The sequence below is a fragment of the Lithobates pipiens genome, unplaced genomic scaffold, assembly GCF_037356315.1.
Source record: "Lithobates pipiens isolate NorthernLeopardFrog02 unplaced genomic scaffold, aLitPip1_a1.2 Scaffold_18, whole genome shotgun sequence".
Taxonomy (NCBI): Eukaryota; Metazoa; Chordata; class Amphibia; order Anura; family Ranidae; genus Lithobates; species Lithobates pipiens.
In genome coordinates, this window is record NW_027507758.1 from 474,566,410 (window position 1) to 474,572,534 (window position 6,125).

Genomic DNA, 6,125 nt, shown 5'->3' on the forward strand with positions numbered 1-6,125 from the left:
AGGGGTATTCAAAGCAGAGATTGTACTTTAGACTGTAATGTGGAGCTCTGGGTGTGTCTATACATTTTTCTCGGAGGCTGAGCAATATTTTTAGATGAGTCGTTAAAGAGGTTGTGTTCGTGCCAGTCCAGCTGATCTGCAAATGTTCCAAAAAATCTGTTAAAACAGATCTGTAGCCAAACCTAGTTTTGCTTTGGCTGGAGTGGGGAAGGGATAACACCTCTGTAAGGTTTTCATTGCTGTTTGTGTTTCCACTTACTTGCTCGTGGTCACCAGGGCAGGAAGTGGGGTAATCTCTCCTCCGGGGACATGCACAGCAATAAAACACTTCTCTTTTAAAGTGTAACTAAAGACAATTTTTTTGTTTTTTTTTCATTTTTGGATAGCATAGAGAAGGATTAGAATGCCTGTAGATTGTATTGCTGCCTGTGCCTCTATTAGAGATATTTACCTTCCCTAAGGGGAAATCTTCAATCAAAGGGGACACTAGTTCTGGTGTCCCTGGTGACACCTCTGGTTTGCCTCACTTTGAAGGGATTTCCTCTCACCTGGCTATGAGACAGGTATTGAAGGCAAATCTCTCCAATGGGAAACAGATTGCGAAAAAAAACGAACTGAGATATTTAAACTCTCCCTTACTATAGCCAAAATGAAAAAAAAAAAAAATAATAACCTCTTTATGATGAGGGTAAAACAAATCCTAAAGTCTGAAAACAGTTTTTCAACTTTGATATGTGTTAGTAAAACTGTGCGTATCACCGCAACTACTTAGTGTATTTAGGCGAATTACGGTATACTCTGTTTCTTTCAGGAGAAAGTGGGCTTTCATTGGCTGGTAAACGGTAATGGAAAGCTCCTATTTTATTTTTATTATCACAGGAAAATTGTCACAAAATAGAAAATATCATTTTTATTTAGTTGTACATTTCTTACTATTACCATAACCTACCACCAAAGAAATACCCAAAAATGAATTTTCTTGCTCCTGATGACCGCAGCGATAACACATAAACAAATTATTTGTTGTTTGTACACATAGTAGGGCCACTAAAAAATAGTATGTGTTTTGCTTTGCTTTTTTCAATCCTACCTAAAACATACTAGGGGAGATTTACTAAAACATGTGCATGGTAGCCAATCCACTTCTAACTTCGGCTTGTTCAATTAAGCTTTGTCAATAAAACTGGAAGCCGATTGGTTTCTATGCAGAGCTGCCCTAGAATTTGCATGCACCAGTTTTAGTAAATAACTCCCACTGACACTTATACTACGTGACATTGATACTAATTTAAAAAAAAGAAATTGACTTACTTAAAATACACTGATCTTGACCTTTAAACTCGACCCTTGGCCTTGACCTTGGCACTAACTCTAACCCTGCCACTAACTTAGATAAACCATAATCTACCTATTTAATTTTTCTATTATTTTTTTTTTTATATAAACAAATGTTTTTGTTTACATTTTTCTCCTCTAGCAGGAGAAAAAAATAAAATGTATGTTTATCTCCATTTAAGAGGAGAAAAAACACAGAGGTGGGCTGTACATTGACTGATCACTGTGATAGCCAATCAGAGGCTATCACAGTAATCAGGTGATCAGGAACTGGGCCTTCCAGTTCCCGATCATTAGTATGGGACCAAGGGCTGTTGGTGGGAGCCCAGTCCCTATGCTTGGAGTGTGCTGTGCAGCTTGCTCCTAGCACAAACACATGTACACATATATGCAGCCTCACTGGAAAAGACCTGCTTCAGTGAGGCCACATATATGTGTACACACGGCAGGAAGCAGCTAAGTAAAGTGGGCAGGACCATCCAGAGATTTAAATAAAACTTTGGCGTCCTGCAGATCCAGGCTAAATCCCAGGGCTCAGTACTGGAAAGAGTTCCGGCACTGGGATCCACTAATCCCCCTGTCCCAATCCTGGGCTCCAATCCCCTTGCAGCGCAACCAGCTCACCTCTTCTCCATCCAGCCCCTTCAACCCCACACTAGCATGCCATGCACTCAGTTGTGGGGCACGTACAGAGCAGCACCATTCACATGAATGAGTTGCATTCGACATGGGGTATAATTCATGCCACGGCGGTGAAGTAAAGCATCGCAGAAAATTTACATCCCCAGACGCTGCCCCTACAGCTCAAAGGGGTAGCAGATGAAGCAAACCAGAGAGTACCAGATTTCCCATCCTGACCATCATAATTTAACGACACCCACCTTTTAACCACACCCACTTTTCACCAAGATGCACGTAGCATTCCGCAGGTCGCTGCCCCATGAAGTGTCTCTCATTTTCAACTGCAAAAGTTGAGAGGTATGCTGCTGTGAAGAATTCCCATTTTTTGTATCCGTCCCCAATTAAAAAAAATAAAAATAAAAAATAAAAAATAGAGAAAGGGCCAGGGGAGCCGAAAACCATGGACCAACCCAGATAGTCACGCCACCTATCCAATAAATGTTGTGTGTGCACATATTGACCAAATCTGTAAAAAATATTGAAATAAAAAACAATGAATATCAAAAATCACTGAAAGGTCAAAAAATGAAATGTGTTTCAAAGATAAAGGTTATATGAATAAGTTCATCCGTGGGTGTGTTTACAGCTTTAATCTCACATATCTTACAGACACTTTACTCATTTTTTCATATAACCTTTAACTTTGAAACGCATATTTTTTGACCTTTAAGTCATTTTTGATAGTCGCTGTTTTTTATTTCAATATTTATTTATTTTTTACAGATTTGGTCAATATGTGCACACACAACATTTATTGGATAGGTGGCGTGACTATCTGGGTTGGTCCATGGCTTTCGGCTCCCCTGGCCCTTTCTCTGATTTTTTTTTTTTGGGGGGGGGGGGGTGTCACTCTGCTTCAACCCCAGGGAGACAGTTTGTTCCAGGCCACCATTTAATCCCATTGCTAGAATTGGGCATAAGTTACGAGTTACTCTGTAAGTACTTTTTAGTAGGCAGTTGTCTCTGATATTTCTTCTTTTTTATTAGACGGTTTCATATCCTAATAGTTACTTTATTTTGACTGTTTAGTAAGTACGTACATCTCACCCCTGATAACTGGCAGGAAGTCAAGAAACGTGTCGGGTTTTAAACTAAGGGCGCCCAGCCAAGCTTGTTTTAATCATGAATTTCAACAACATTATTTTTCTTTGTCTGTATTTGTATCATGTGTTTTATGATTTACAAATGTATTGATTTTTGTATTTGTTTGTAACAATTATATTAATCGTGTCCTTAGATTTGTTTGCATCAAATTTATTATTTTTATTATAAAGATGATATCATTCTTCTATGATTAAATCTGTATTATATTTAATTTATTTATGCTTTAAAAATCATGGACTACCCTTAGGAGTTAATGATATCAATTTAGTTCATTTATTCATACATATTATCACTACCCACAATGAAATGTTTCATGCAAAGTCTCATTTCTATTTCCTATTTCTTTACATATTATAACTAAATGGTTACTTAGATGGTAATCTAAGATTTATCCAATCCACTCATGAGGGAATATTGAAGAATGTGTCTCCTCTGTGCTATTATAAGGAGAGTTTGAAGCAAGTAAAGTGGAAGTACCCCTTAAATATTGTCATTACATGCTTTCAAACACATTCTCGCTATTGACTTACAATTAACCACTTCCTCCCCAGAAGGATTTAACCCCTTTCTGACCAGGCCTTTTTTTGCGATACGGCACTGCGTCACTTTAACTGACAATTGCGCAGTCGTGTGACATTGTACCCAAACAAAATTTACGTCCTTTTTTTCCAAAAATAGAGCTTTCTTTTGGTGGTATTTGATCACCCCTGTGTTTATTTTTTGCGCTATAAACAAAAAAGTGACAATTTTTAAAAAAAAAGCAATATTTTTTACTTTTTGCTATAATAAATACCCTCAAAAATATATATAAAAAAAATTCTTCCTCAGTTTATTTAGGTCAATATGTATTCTTCTACATATTTTTGGTAAAAAAAAAAAAAATATCGCAGTAAGCGTATATTGATTGGTTTGCACGAAAGTTATCGCATCTACAAAATAGAGCATAGCTTTATGGCATTTTTTTTTTTTTTATTAATAATGGCAGTGATGTGTGATTTTTATCATGACTGCGACATTGCGGTGGACAGATCGGACACTTTTGACACTATTTTGGGACCATTGGCATTTATACAGCGATCAGTGCTATAAAAATGTATTGATTACTGTGTAAATGTCACCGACAGGGAGAGGATTAAACATTAATGGGCGATCAAGGGGTTAATTGTGTTCCCTCAGCATGTTCTAACTGTAGGGGGGGGGGGGGGGGGCTCACTAGAACATGACAGAGATCACTGGGAGCAGTAGATCCCTGTCATTTTGCTAGGCAGAAGAGGGAAATGCCTCCCCGTTCTGCCTCTCTGTGCCACAATCGCGGGCTACCAGCGATATTGAGTCCGCGGGCCCCGTGGACACGATCCTGCGGCACGGATGACGCATCGACGTATGGGTACATAGTTTTGCACACCCGTGCCACTTTTCCAACGTATATCTGCGTGAGCCGGTCAACAAGTGGTTAAAGCAGAACTGCAGACAAAAAAAACCAAGGTGAAATTATATATATTTATACACACACATACATATACATTATATTTATATATATATATATATATATATATATATATATATATATATATATATATATATATATATCTGCAGTGCCGGATTTACCATTGGGCTTGACTGGGCTCAAGCCCATGGGCCTCGCGAAGATACATAGCCGAGTGTACTGGGCTCCGCTCTACTCACGCCCAGTCCCGCTCTATGATGGACATAACACAGGGACTGGGCGTGACTGTGAGCCGAGTATACTTGGCTACTCTCGGCTCCGCTCGGGACTGCGAGAGGACCTGAGAGCCACCTTAACGATATATTCGGCGACCCATCGCAGTTTGCTACGGAAGTGACGTTCCGTCGCCACCATTTTGCTACACCCCCCACACCTCCACAGTAAGGATACACTAATGCCGTGTACACACGTATCAGACTATCTGGCGGATTTTCCGAACGAGCTACCTGCCCACACACGGTACTTTTGTGGCAGACTAAGTCCGCCGGACTATCCGCCGTACTTTTGAAATGAATGGACTTTTCCCGCCCGGAGAAAAGTCCGCTCATTTTGAGCGCGTCTCCAGGTAGCCGGGACCAGCGAAGGAGGCATCACCTGGTATGGACTTAAAGGGGAATCCCTACGCCGAAAAAACGGCGTAGGGGTCCCCCCAGGTCAATATCAGACCCTTATCCGAGCATGCTACCCGGCCGGCCAGGAAAGGGGGTGGGGGCAAGCGAGCGCCCCCCCCCCCCCTCCTGAGCCGTACCAGGCTGCGTGCCCTCGACATGGGGGGTGCCTTAGGGAAGGGGGGCCCCCGGATCCCGGCCCCCCACCCTATGTGAATGAGTATGGGGTACAATGTACCCCTACCCATTCACCTATGAAAAAAATGTAAAAAAAAAAAAAAACACAACACACAAGGGTTAAAATAGTTTATTGCACAGCTCCAGGGGTCTTCTTCCATCTTCAGGGGTCTTCTCGCCGGACTCCTCCGCTATCTTCTGCTAGCTCTTTTACTATCAGAGGAGCCCAGCTTTCTTCTTCGCCGCCGCCCTCTTCTTCTGACTTCGGGGGTCTTGTCCCCCTTTTCGGTTCTTCTTGCCGGGCCACCGCGCCTTCTTCTAGCTCTTTTACAAGTGGTGGCCCGGTCTGCTGTCGCCGTCTTCTGTTCTTCTCTTCTGGAGATGTTGCTTCGTCGCTGTTTCTGGTCACTATGACAGGACACGCGGCATGCGGAGACTTATATAGGGACATCACAGGATGATGTCCCCGCCCATTATGATGTCACAGTCCAGGCATCCTCTGGAAGAAGAAAGCGGAGGCCTGGCAAGAGGAACCGAAGAGGGGTACAAGACCCCCGAAGAGGGGGACAAGACCCCCGAAGTCAGAAGAAGAGGTGGCGGCGGCGACAGAAAGACCGGGCCACCGCTAGTAAAAGAGCTGGAAGAAGAAAGCGGAGGGCCCGGCAAGAAGACCCCAAGAGGGGGACAAGACTCCCGAAGTCAGAAGAAGACCC